The sequence below is a fragment of the Leptodactylus fuscus genome, chromosome 4 (assembly GCF_031893055.1).
Source record: "Leptodactylus fuscus isolate aLepFus1 chromosome 4, aLepFus1.hap2, whole genome shotgun sequence".
In the NCBI taxonomy this organism is placed as follows: Eukaryota; Metazoa; Chordata; class Amphibia; order Anura; family Leptodactylidae; genus Leptodactylus; species Leptodactylus fuscus.
The window spans coordinates 902,511-916,245 of NC_134268.1; the positions used below are offsets into that span (position 1 = coordinate 902,511).

At 47.1% G+C, this 13,735-nt stretch overlaps 1 protein-coding gene across 2 annotated transcripts in view; it reads right to left on the minus strand.

Annotated features, from left to right (window-relative positions):
- NRBP2 (nuclear receptor binding protein 2) overlaps positions 1–13,735 on the minus strand; it is an 86,438-nt gene that overhangs the window by 34,092 nt on the left and 38,611 nt on the right. Inside the window, exon 2 of one of the 2 annotated variants that reach the window (XM_075269956.1) lies at positions 9,713–9,864. The exons of the other annotated variant lie outside the window; for it this stretch is intronic. The gene's annotated coding sequence lies outside the window, so the exon portion shown is untranslated. The remainder of the gene's footprint in view (positions 1–9,712; positions 9,865–13,735) is intronic. 2 annotated transcript variants of the gene reach the window in all.

Sequence of the window (13,735 nt, forward strand, 5' to 3'; positions counted from 1 at the left end):
CACCAGGAGAACTGACCCCAGGACATGAGGCACCAGGAGAACTGACCCCAGGAAATGAGGCACCAGGAGAACTGACCCCAGGACATGAGACACCAGGAGAACTGACCCCAGGACACGAGGCACCAGGAGAACTGACCCCAGGACATGAGGCACCAGGAGAACTGACCACAGGACATGAGGCACCAGGAGAACTGACCCCAGGACATGAGGCACCAGGAGAACTGACCACAGGACACGAGGCACCAGGAGAACTGACCCCAGGACATGAGACACCAGGAGAACTGACCCCAGGACACGAGGCACCAGGAGAACTGACCCCAGGACACGAGGCACCAGGAGAACTGACCCCAGGACATGAGACACCAGGAGAACTGACCCCAGGACATGAGGCACCAGGAGAACTGACCACAGGACATGAGGCACCAGGAGAACTGACCACAGGACACGAGGCACCAGGAGAACTAACCACAGGACACGAGACACCAGGAGAACTGACCCCAGGACATGAGGCACCAGGAGAACTGACCACAGGACACGAGACACCAGGAGAACTGACCACAGGATATGAGGCACAAGGAGAACTGACCCCAGGACACGAGGAACAGGGGAGAACTGACCACAGGAGAACTGATCCCAAGGACATGAGGCACAAGGAGAACTGACCACAGGACATGAGGAACTGGGAGAACTGACCACAGGACACAAGACACCAGGAGAACTGACCACAGGACATGAGGCACCAGGAGAACTGACCACAGGACATGAGGCACCGGGAGAACTGACCACAGGACATGAGGCACCAGGAGAACTGACCCCAGGACACGAGGCACCAGGAGAACTGACCCCAGGACACGAGGCACCAGGAGAACTGACCACAGGACACGAGGCACCAGGAGAACTGACCCAAGGACATGAGGCACCAGGAGAACTGACCACAGGACACGAGACACCAGGAGAACTGACCCAAGTACATGAGGCACCAGGAGAACTGACCCCAGGACACGAGACACCAGGAGAACTGACCCCAGGACACGAGACACCAGGAGAACTGACCACAGGACACGAGGCACCAGGAGAACTGACCCCAGGACACGAGGCACCAGGAGAACTGACCCCAGGACATGAGGCACCAGGAGAACTGACCACAGGACATGAGGCACCAGGAGAACTGACCCCAGGATACGAGGCACCAGGAGAACTGACCCCAGGACACGAGGCACCAGGAGAACTGACCCCAGGACATGAGGCACCAGGAGAACTGACCACAGGACATGAGGCACCAGGAGAACTGACCCCAGGACATGAGGCACCAGGAGAACTGACCACAGGACACGAGGCACCAGGAGAACTGACTACAGGACACGAGGCATCAGGAGAACTGACCCCAGGACACGAGGCACCAGGAGAACTGACCCCAGGACACGAGGCACCAGGAGAACTGACCCCAGGACATGAGACACCAGGAGAACTGACCCCAGGACATGAGGCACCAGGAGAACTGACCACAGGACATGAGACACCAGGAGAACTGACCCCAGGACACGAGGCACCAGGAGAACTAACCACAGGACACGAGACACCAGGAGAACTGACCCCAGGACATGAGGCACTAGGAGAACTGACCACAGGACACGAGACACCAGGAGAACTGACCACAGGACACGAGGCACCAGGAGAACTAACCACAGGACACGAGACACCAGGAGAACTGACCCCAGGACATGAGGCACAAGGAGAACTGACCCCAGGACACGAGGAACAGGGGAGAACTGACCACAGGAGAACTGATCCCAAGGACATGAGGCACAAGGAGAACTGACCACAGGACATGAGGAACTGGGAGAACTGACCACAGGACACAAGACACCAGGAGAACTGACCACAGGACATGAGGCACAAGGAGAACTGACCCCAGGACACAAGGAACAGGGGAGAACTGACCACAGGAGAACTGATCCCAAGGACATGAGGCACAAGGAGAACTGACCACAGGACATGAGGAACTGGGAGAACTGACCACAGGACACAAGACACCAGGAGAACTGACCACAGGACATGAGGCACCAGGAGAACTGACCACAGGACATGAGGCACCGGGAGAACTGACCACAGGACATGAGGCACCAGGAGAACTGACCCCAAGAGAACTGATCCCAAGGACATGAGGCACAAGGAGAACTGACCACAGGACATGAGGAACTGGGAGAACTGACCACAGGACATGAGGCACCAGGAGAACTGACCACAGGACACGAGGAACCAGGAGAACTGACCCCAGGACACGAGACACCAGGAGAACTGACCCCAGGACACGAGACACCGGGAGAACTGACCCCAGGACACGAGGCACCGGGAGAACTGACCCCAGGACACGAGACACCGGGAGAACTGACCACAGGACATGAGGCACCGGGAGAACTGACCACAGGACACGAGGAACAGGGGAGAACTGACCACAGGACACGAGACACCAGGAGAACTGACCACAGGACACGAGGCACCAGGAGAACTGACCCAAGGACATGAGGAACCAGGAGAACTGACCCCAGGACACGAGACACCAGGAGAACTGACCCCAGGACACGAGACACCGGGAGAACTGACCACAGGACATGAGGCACCGGGAGAACTGACCCCAGGACACGAGACACCGGGAGAACTGACCACAGGACATGAGGCACCGGGAGAACTGACCACAGGACACGAGGAACAGGGGAGAACTGACCACAGGACACGAGACACCAGGAGAACTGACCACAGGACACGAGGCACCAGGAGAACTGACCCAAGGACATGAGGCACCAGGAGAACTGACCACAGGACACGAGACACCAGGAGAACTGACCCAAGTACATGAGGCACCAGGAGAACTGACCCCAGGACACGAGACACCAGGAGAACTGACCCCAGGACACGAGACACCAGGAGAACTGACCACAGGACACGAGGCACCAGGAGAACTGACCCCAGGACACGAGGCACCAGGAGAACTGACCCCAGGACATGAGGCACCAGGAGAACTGACCACAGGACATGAGGCACCAGGAGAACTGACCCCAGGACATGAGGCACCAGGAGAACTGACCACAGGACATGAGGCACCAGGAGAACTGACCCCAGGATACGAGGCACCAGGAGAACTGACCCCAGGACACGAGGCACCAGGAGAACTGACCCCAGGACATGAGGCACCAGGAGAACTGACCACAGGACATGAGGCACCAGGAGAACTGACCCCAGGACATGAGGCACCAGGAGAACTGACCACAGGACACGAGGCACCAGGAGAACTGACTACAGGACACGAGGCATCAGGAGAACTGACCACAGGACACGAGGCACCAGGAGAACTGACCCCAGGACATGAGACACCAGGAGAACTGACCCCAGGACATGAGGCACCAGGAGAACTGACCCCAGGACACGAGGCACCAGGAGAACTGACCCCAGGACACGAGGCACCAGGAGAACTGACCCCAGGACACGAGGCACCAGGAGAACTGACCCCAGGACATGAGACACCAGGAAAACTGACCCCAGGACATGAGGCACCAGGAGAACTGACCCCAGGACACAAGGCACCAGGAGAACTGACCCCAGGACATGAGGCACCAGGAGAACTGACCCCAGGACACGAGGCACCAGGAGAACTGACTACAGGACACGAGGCACCAGGAGAACTGACCACAGGACATGAGGCACCAGGAGAACCATGTCATGGTCAAGAGGTAGACCCATACCCGGACCCTTCTACGAGTGCGTCCTATTCATTGTGCAGTAACGCCACCAACATCTCCCCTACAGCATGGCTGCAGCGCCCCCAGTGGACACCATAAGCACCTTCTGCTGGCCTCCGGGATAAATATGGCGGTTTCTTCCCAGTATTCAGCCTCGTCTTGTCTCCTGTGTCATGTCAGGGCCCAGCAGTATACAGAGGGTCGCTCTATCTGTCTCCTAGGGACCCATCTCTTCTGGATACCCCCTGTGCACAATGTCCTGCTAATCCTCACATCTCCAGGACTTCTTCTGTGCTGCACCTGAGCTCTGGAGTGTTCTACCCCGGACAGTCAGACAAATGCTACAGACTAAATGTAAGGACACTGTACCGCTGAGGGCACTGCTCCCTGAGCTGGGGTACACCTTGTATCTAACATCCACACTCACCGGCCACTTTATTAGGTACACCTGTCCAACTGCTCGTTAACACTTAATTTCTAATCAGCCAATCACATGGCGGCAACTCAGTGCATTTCGGCATGTAGACATGGTCAAGACAATCTCCTGCAGTTCAAACCGAGCATCAGTATGGGGGGGAAGAAAGGTGATTTGAGTGCCTTTGAACGTGGCATGGTTGTTGGTGCCAGAAGGGCTGGTCTGAGTATTTCAGAAACTGCTGATCTACTGGGATTTTCACGCACAACCATCTCTAGGGTTTACAGAGAATGGTCCGAAAAAGAAAAAACATCCAGTGAGCGGCAGTTCTGTGGGCGGAAATGCGTTGTTGATGTCAGAGGTCAGAGGAGAATGGCCAGACTGGTTCGAGCTGATAGAAAGGCAACAGTGACTCAAATAGCCACCCGTTACAACCAAGGTAGCCAGAAGAGCATCTCTGAACGCCGCACAGTACGTCCAACTTTGAGGCTACAGATGGGCTACAGCAGCAGAAGACCACACCGGGTGCCACTCCTTTCAGCTAAGAACAGGAAACTGAGGCTACAATTTGCACAAGCTCATCGAAATTGGACAATTGAAGATTGGAAAAACGTTGCCTGGTCTGATGAGTCTCGATTTCTGCTGCGACATTCGGATGGTAGGGTCAGAATTTGGCGTCAACAACATGAAAGCATGGATCCATCCTGCCTTGTATCGGTAACGGTTCAGGCTGGTGGTGGTGGTGTCATGGTGTGGGGAATATTTTCTTGGCACTCTTTGGGCCCCTTGGTACCAATTGAGCATCGTTGCAACGCCAAAGCCTACCTGAGTATTGTTGCTGACCATGTCCATCCCTTTATGACCACAATGTACCCAACATCTGATGGCTACTTTCAGCAGGATAATGCAATGCCATGTCATAAAGCTGGAATCATCTCAGACTGGTTTCTTGAACATGACAATGAGTTCACTGTACTCCAATGGCCTCCACAGTCACCAGATCTCAATCCAATAGAGGAGCATCTTTGGGATGTGGTGGAACGGGAGATTCGCATCATGGATGTGCAGCCGACAAATCTGCGACTGCAACTGTGTGATGCCATCATGTCAATATGGAGCAAAATCTCTGAGGAATGCTTCCAGCACCTTGTTGTATCTATGCCACGAAGAATTGAGGCAGTTCTGAAGGCAAAAGGGGGTCCAACCCGTTACTAGCATGGTGGACCTAATAAAGTGGCCGCTGAGTGTATATATACCATACCTATGTACTAATGTCATGCAGCAGGTACAGGAGAGTGTGGCCCAGCCTTGTCCCGTGTCCTTATCTGTACCGCAGGCAGATAGCGCCGGACACAGAGCTGCACACCGGATCCTGCCCTTGGACAACAGTCTATTGTGTGCCAGAGCAGGACGTGGAGCGAGGTGCAGGGTACACAGGAGGGGAACAGTTCCAGAATACTCTGCAGTGTGCGCGAGGTCAATGTGAACTACAGACAGACTAAAAATAAAACAGTAGACGAGGCCTGAGAGCGAAAGAAGCAACTAAATGGAGCAGAAGTAACTCAGAGCCACATGTGAACAGGGGTCAGGCCATAGCCAGAGTCTGCAGAACAAGCAGTCATGTGAACAAAGTCTGCAGAATCCCTGTAATACAGGGGAAGGGGGAAAGAGGGGTGCACCAGCAGAATAGTGAGCGCAGCTCTGGAGTATAATACAGGATAATTAATGTAATGTATGTACACAGTGACTGCACCAGCAGAATAGTGAGCGCAGCTCTGGAGTATAATACAGGATAAGTAATGTAATGTATGTACACAGTGACTGCACCAGCAGAATAGTGAGCGCAGCTCTGGAGTATAATACAGGATAAGTAATGTAATGTATGTACACGGTGACTGCACCAGCAGAATAGTGAGCGCAGCTCTGGAGTATAATACAGGATAAGTAATGTAATGTATGTACATAGTGACTGTACTAGCAGAATAGTGAGCGCAGCTCTGGAGTATAATACAGGATAAGTAATGTAATGTATGTACACAGTGACTGCACCAGCAGAATAGTGAGCGCAGCTCTGGAGTATAATACAGGATAAGTAATGTATGTACACAGTGACTGCACCAGCAGAATAGTGAGCGCAGCTCTGGAGTATAATACAGGATAAGTAATGTATGTACACAGTGACTGCACCAGCAGAATAGTGAGCGCAGCTCTGGAGTATAATACAGGATAAGTAATGTAATGTATGTACACAGTGACTGCACCAGCAGAATAGTGAGCGCAGCTCTGGAGTATAATACAGGATAAGTAATATAATGTATGTACACAGTGACTGCACCAGCAGAATAGTGAGCGCAGCTCTGGAGTATAATACAGGATAAGTAATGTAATGTATGTACACAGTGACTGCACCAGCAGAATAGTGAGCGCAGCTCTGGAGTATAATACAGGATAAGTAATGTAATGTATGTACATAGTGACTGCACCAGCAGAATAGTGAGCGCAGCTCTGGAGTATAATACAGGATGAGTAATGTAATGTATGTACACAGTGACTGCACCAGCAGAATAGTGAGCGCGGCTCTGGAGTATAATACAGGATAAGTAATGTAATGTATGTACACAGTGACTGCACCAGCAGAATAGTGAGCGCAGCTCTGGAGTATAATACAGGATAAGTAATGTAATGTATGTACACAGTGACTGTACCAGCAGAATAGTGAGCGCAGCTCTGGAGTATAATACAGGATAAGTATTGTAATGTATGTACACAGTGACTGTACCAGCAGAATAGTGAGCGCAGCTCTGGAGTATAATACAGGATAAGTAATGTAATGTATGTACACAGTGACTGCACCAGCAGAATAGTGAGCGCAGCTCTGGAGTATAATACAGGATAAGTAATGTAATGTATGTACACAGTGACTGTACCAGCAGAATAGTGAGCGCAGCTCTGGAGTATAATACAGGATAAGTATTGTAATGTATGTACACAGTGACTGCACCAGCAGAATAGTGAGCGCAGCTCTGGAGTATAATACAGGATAAGTAATGTAATGTATGTACACAGTGACTGCACCAGCAGAATAGTGAGCGCAGCTCTGGAGTATAATACAGGATAAGTAATGTAATGTATGTACACAGTGACTGTACCAGCAGAATAGTGAGCGCAGCTCTGGAGTATAATACAGGATAAGTAATGTAATGTATGTATACAGTGACTGCACCAGCAGAATAGTGAGCGCAGCTCTGGAGTATAATACAGGATAAGTAATGTAATGTATGTACACAGTGACTGTACCAGCAGAATAGTGAGCGCAGCTCTGGAGTATAATACAGGATAAGTAATGTAATGTATGTACACAGTGACTGTACCAGCAGAATAGTGAGCGCAGCTCTGGAGTATAATACAGGATAAGTAATGTAATGTATGTACACAGTGACTGTACCAGCAGAATAGTGAGTGCAGCTCTGGAGTATAATACAGGATAAGTAATGTATGTACACAGTGACTGTACCAGCAGAATAGTGAGCGCAGCTCTGGAGTATAATACAGGATAAGTAATGTAATGTATGTAGACCGTGACTGCACCAGCAGAATAGTGAGCGCAGCTCTGGAGTATAATACAGGATAAGTAATGTAATGTATGTACACGGTGACTGCACCAGCAGAATAGTGAGCGCAGCTCTGGAGTATAATACAGGATAAGTAATGTAATGTATGTACACAGTGACTGCACCAGCAGAATAGTGAGCGCAGCTCTGGAGTATAATACAGGGTAAGTAATGTAATGTATGTACACAGTGACTGCACCAGCAGAATAGTGAGCGCAGCTCTGGAGTATAATACAGGATAAGTAATGTAATGTATGTACACAGTGACTGCACCAGCAGAATAGTGAGCGCTGCTCTGGAGTATAATACAGGATAAGTAATGTAATGTATGTACACAGTGACTGCACCAGCAGAATAGTGAGCGCAGCTCTGGAGTATAATACAGGATAAGTAATGTAATGTATGTACACAGTGACTGTACCAGCAGAATAGTGAGCGCAGCTCTGGAGTATAATACAGGATAAGTAATGTAATGTATGTACACAGTGACTGCACCAGCAGAATAGTGAGCGCAGCTCTGCAGTATAATACAGGATAAGTAATGTATGTACACAGTGACTGCACCAGCAGAATAGTGAGCGCAGCTCTGGAGTATAATACAGGATAAGTAATGTAATGTATGTACACAGTGACTGTACCAGCAGAATAGTGAGCGCAGCTCTGGAGTATAATACAGGATAAGTAATGTAATGTATGTACACAGTGACTGCACCAGTAGAATAGTGAGCGCAGCTCTGCAGTATAATACAGGATAAGTAATGTAATGTATGTACACAGTGACTGCACCAGCAGAATAGTGAGCGCAGCTCTGGAGTATAATACAGGATAAGTCATGTAATGTATGTACACAGTGACTGTACCAGCAGAATAGTGAGCGCAGCTCTGGAGTATAATACAGGATAAGTAATGTAATGTATGTACACAGTGACTGCACCAGCAGAATAGTGCGCGCAGCTCTGGAGTATAATACAGGATAAGTAATGTAATGTATGTACACAGTGACTGTACCAGCAGAATAGTGAGCGCAGCTCTGGAGTATAATACAGGATCAGTAATGTAATGTATGTACACAGTGACTGTACCAGCAGAATAGTGAGCGCAGCTCTGGAGTATAATACAGGATAAGTAATGTAATGTATGTACACAGTGACTGTACCAGCAGAATAGTGAGCGCAGCTCTGGAGTATAATACAGGATAAGTAATGTAATGTATGTACACAGTGACTGTACCAGCAGAATAGTGAGCGCAGCTCTGGAGTATAATACAGGATAAGTAATGTAATGTATGTACACAGTGACTGCACCAGCAGAATAGTGAGCGCAGCTCTGGAGTATAATACAGGATAAGTAATGTAATGTATGTACACAGTGACTGTACCAGCAGAATAGTGAGCGCAGCTCTGGAGTATAATACAGGATGAGTAATGTAATGTATGTACACAGTGACTGCACCAGCAGAATAGTGAGCGCAGCTCTGGAGTATAATACAGGATAAGTAATGTAATGTATGTACACAGTGACTGCACCAGCAGAATAGTGAGCGCAGCTGTGGAGTATAATACAGGAATGTAACTCAGGATCATACATGACAAATAATATATAACAGCAAGTGCATTTACAGAGGTGCTGTGCACCGACTCACCAGTATATATATTGTATATACTCTCCTGTATATAAGGCTGGGGCCTCCAGGAGCCTGAACTTCAGAAAATCAGCTTATAAAGGTCAAAGATGATAAACGTATAATCCACATTACAGCCGCGTTCGGTGTCAGCCGGCACAGGGTGCTGACACTGGACAATGTCCTATTGTTTGGGTGACATCAGGGGGTAAAGTGACCACAGACTGAGCACAGGGCACACACAGCGGGTACTACATATATGACACAAGCATGAAGTGTCTCAATGACAACTCATTACCAGTTTATTCCATGGGAGATTCTCTCTCACCCTCTTATGAAGGATGTTTTCTCTTCTACATCCTAGTCCGGTCCTGATATCCTTTGGGCCAGTAGAGCGGCGCTACCTCACACGTGCAGTAAGCAATGGATTTAGGTGGCGGTCCCTTCAAATATCCGGCTGTATCTCTGATATTATACCACCTAGAAAAATAGCTCTGAGCTTTCATATGATGCAGAGAATAAAGAATGAGCTATAACAGAATCTGAGATATTACCAGGTAACAATACAGATGGGAATGGAGTGTTATGTGGAGCAAGAACTGCTGTAGACGAAGCTCAAATTCCAAATTGAGAACTGTTACTGTAGCTGGTATAATCCCAGAGATACAGCCATCTAAAGTGACCCTCCCCCTATTGTAAATGCTTCATCTCTATGTAGTACAAAGAGTCCAGATGTACGGACAGAGACTCCCCTGGTAATACTCAGCTACAGCATTACTAAAGGGAACTTTACAGCTTGTTTTCTATGAAAAGGGAGTTTGATAGACTAAAAAAGTACATTACAGTATACTCCACTTATACTCCACTTATACTCCACATATAGTCCTCTTATACTCCACATATAGTCCTCTTATACTCCACATATACTCCTCTCTTATACTCCTCTTATACTCTTCTCTTATACTCCCCTCTTATACTCCTCTCTTATACTCTCCTCTCTTATACTCCTCTCTTATACTCTCCTCTTTTATACTCCTCTCTTATACTCCCCTCTTATACTCTTCTCTTATACTCTTCTCTTATACTCCTCTCTTATACTCCCCTCTTATACTCTTCTCTTATACTCTTCTCTTATACTCCTCTCTTATACTCCTCTCTTATACTCTTCTCCTATACTCCTCTTATACTCCTCTCTTATACACTTCTCCTATACTCCTCTTATACTCCTCTCTTATACTCTTCTGCTATACTCCTCTTATACTCCCCTCTTATACTCTTCTGCTATACTCCTCTTATACTTCCCTCTTATACTCTTCTCCTATACTCCTCTTATACTCCCCTATTATACTCCTCTCTTATACTCTTCTCCTATACTCCTCTTATACTCCCCTCTTATACTTCCCTCTTATACTCCTCTCTTATACTCCTCTCTTATACTCCTCTCTTATAATCCTCTCTTATACTCCCCTCTTATACTTCCCTCTTATACTCCTCTCTTATAATCCTCTCTTATACTTCCCTCTTATAATCCTCTCTTATACTCTCCTCTTATACTCCTCTCTTATACTCCCCTCTTATACTCCTCTCTTATACTCCCCTCTTATACTCCTCTCTTATAATCCTCTCTTATACTTCCCTCTTATAATCCTCTCTTATACTCCTCTCTTATACTCTCCTCTTATACTCCTCTCTTATACTCCCCTCTTATACTCCTCTCTTATACTCCCCTCTTATACTCCTCTCTTATACTCCTCTCTTATACTCCTCTCTTATACTTCCCTCTTATACTCCTCTCTTATAATCCTCTATTATACTCCTCTCTTATACTCCCCTCTTATACTCCCCTCTTATACTCCCCTCTTATACTCCTCTCTTATACTCCTCTCTTATACTCCCCTCTTATACTCCCCTCTTATACTCCCCTCTTATACTCCTCTCTTATACTCCTCTCTTATACTCTTCGCTAATACTCCTCTCTTATACTCCTCTCTTATACTCCTCTTATACTCCCCTCTTATACTCCTCTCTTATACTCCTCTCTTATACTCTTCGCTAATACTCCTCTCTTATACTCCCTCTTATACTCCCCTCTTATACTCCCCTCTTATACTCCCCTCTTATACTCCCTTATACTCCCCTCTTATACTCCCCTCTTATACTCCCCTGTTATACTCCCCTCATATACTCTCCTCTTATACTCTCCTCTTATACTCCCCTGTTATACTCCCCTATTATACTCCCCTCTTATACTCCTCTCTTATACTCCTCTTATACTACCCTCTTATACTCCTCTCTTATACTCCTCTTATACTCCCCTCTTATACTCCTCTCTTATACTCTCCTCTTATACTCCCCTCTTATACTCCTCTCTTATACTCTCCTCTTATACTCCTCTCTTATACTCCCCTCTTATACTCCCCTCTTATACTCCCCTCTTATACTCCTCTCTTATACTCCTCTTATACTCCCCTCTTATACTCCTCTCTTATACTCTCCTCTTATACTCCCCTCTTATACTCCTCTCTTATACTCCTCTTATACTCCCCTCTTATACTCCCCTCTTATACTCCCCTCTTATACTCCTCTCTTATACTCCTCTCTTATACTCCTCTTATACTCCCCTCTTATACTCCTCTCTTATACTCTCCTCTTATACTCCTCTCTTATACTCCTCTTATACTCCTCTCTTATACTCCTCTTATACTCCCCTCTTATACTCCCCTCTTATACTCCTCTCTTATACTCCTCTTATACTCCCCTCTTATACTCCCCTCTTATACTCCCCTCTTATACTCCTCTCTTATACTCCTCTCTTATACTCCTCTTATACTCCCCTCTTATACTCCTCTCTTATACTCTCCTCTTATACTCCTCTCTTATACTCCTCTTATACTCCTCTCTTATACTCCTCTTATACTCCCCTCTTATACTCTCCTCTTATACTCTCCTCTTATACTCCCCTGTTATACTCCCCTCTTATACTCCCCTCTTATACTCCCCTCTTATACTCTCCTCTCTTATACTCCTCTTATACTCCCCTCTTATACTCCTCTCTTATACTCCTCTTATACTCCCCTCTTATACTCCTCTCTTATACTCCTCTTATACTCCCCTCTTATACTCCCCTCTTATACTCCTCTCTTATACTCTTCGCTAATACTCCTCTCTAATACTCCCCTCTTATACTCCTCTCTTATACTCCTCTTATACTCCCCTCTTATACTCTTCTTTTATACTCCTCTCTTATACTCCTCTCTTATACTCCCCTCTTATACTCCCCTCTTATACTCCCCTCTTATACTCCCCTCTTATACTCCTCTCTTATACTCCTCTCTTATACTCTTCTCTTATACTCCCCTCTTATACTCCTCTCTTATACTCCCCTCTTATACTCTTCTCTTATACTCCTCTCTTATACTCCCCTCTTATACTCTTCTGCTACACTCCTCTTATACTTCCCTCTTATACTTCCCTCTTATACTCTTCTCCTATACTCCTCTTATACTTCCCTCTTATACTCTTCTCCTATACTCCTCTTATACTCCCCTCTTATACTCCTCTCTTATACTCCTCTCTTATACTCCCCTCTTATACACCTCTCTTATACTCCTCTTATACTCCCCTCTTATACTCCCCTCTTATACTCCTCTCTTATACTCCTCTTATATTCCTCTTATACTCTCCTCTTATACTCCCCTCTTATACTCCCCTCTTATACTCCTCTCTTATACTCCTCTCTTATACTCCCCTCTTATACTCCTCTCTTATACTCCCCTCTTATACTCCTCTCTTATACTCCTCTCTTATACTCTTCTCTTATACTCCCCTCTTATCCTCCTCTCTTAAACTCCCCTCTTATACTCCTCTCATACTCCTCTTATACTCTCCTCTTATACTCCCCTGTTATACTCCCCTCTTATACTCCTCTTATACTTCTCCTATACTCCCCTCTTATACTCCCCTCTTATACTCCCCTCTTATACTCCCCTCTTATACTCCTCTCTTATACTCCTCTTATACTCCCCTCTTATACTCCTCTCTTATACTCCTCTCTTATACTCCTCTTATACTCCCCTCTTATACTCCCCTCTTATACTCCCCTCTTATACTCTCCTCTTATACTCCTCTCTTATACTCCCCTCTTATACTCCTCTCTTATACTCCTCTCTTATACTCCTCTCTTATACTCCTCTTATACTCCCCTCTTATACTCTCCTCTTATACTCCTCTCTTATACTCCCTCTTATACTCCCCTCTTATACTCTCCTCTTATACTCCTCTCTTATACTCCCCTCTTATACTCCCCTCTTATACTCCTCTCTTATACTCCTCTCTTATACTCCTCTCTTAT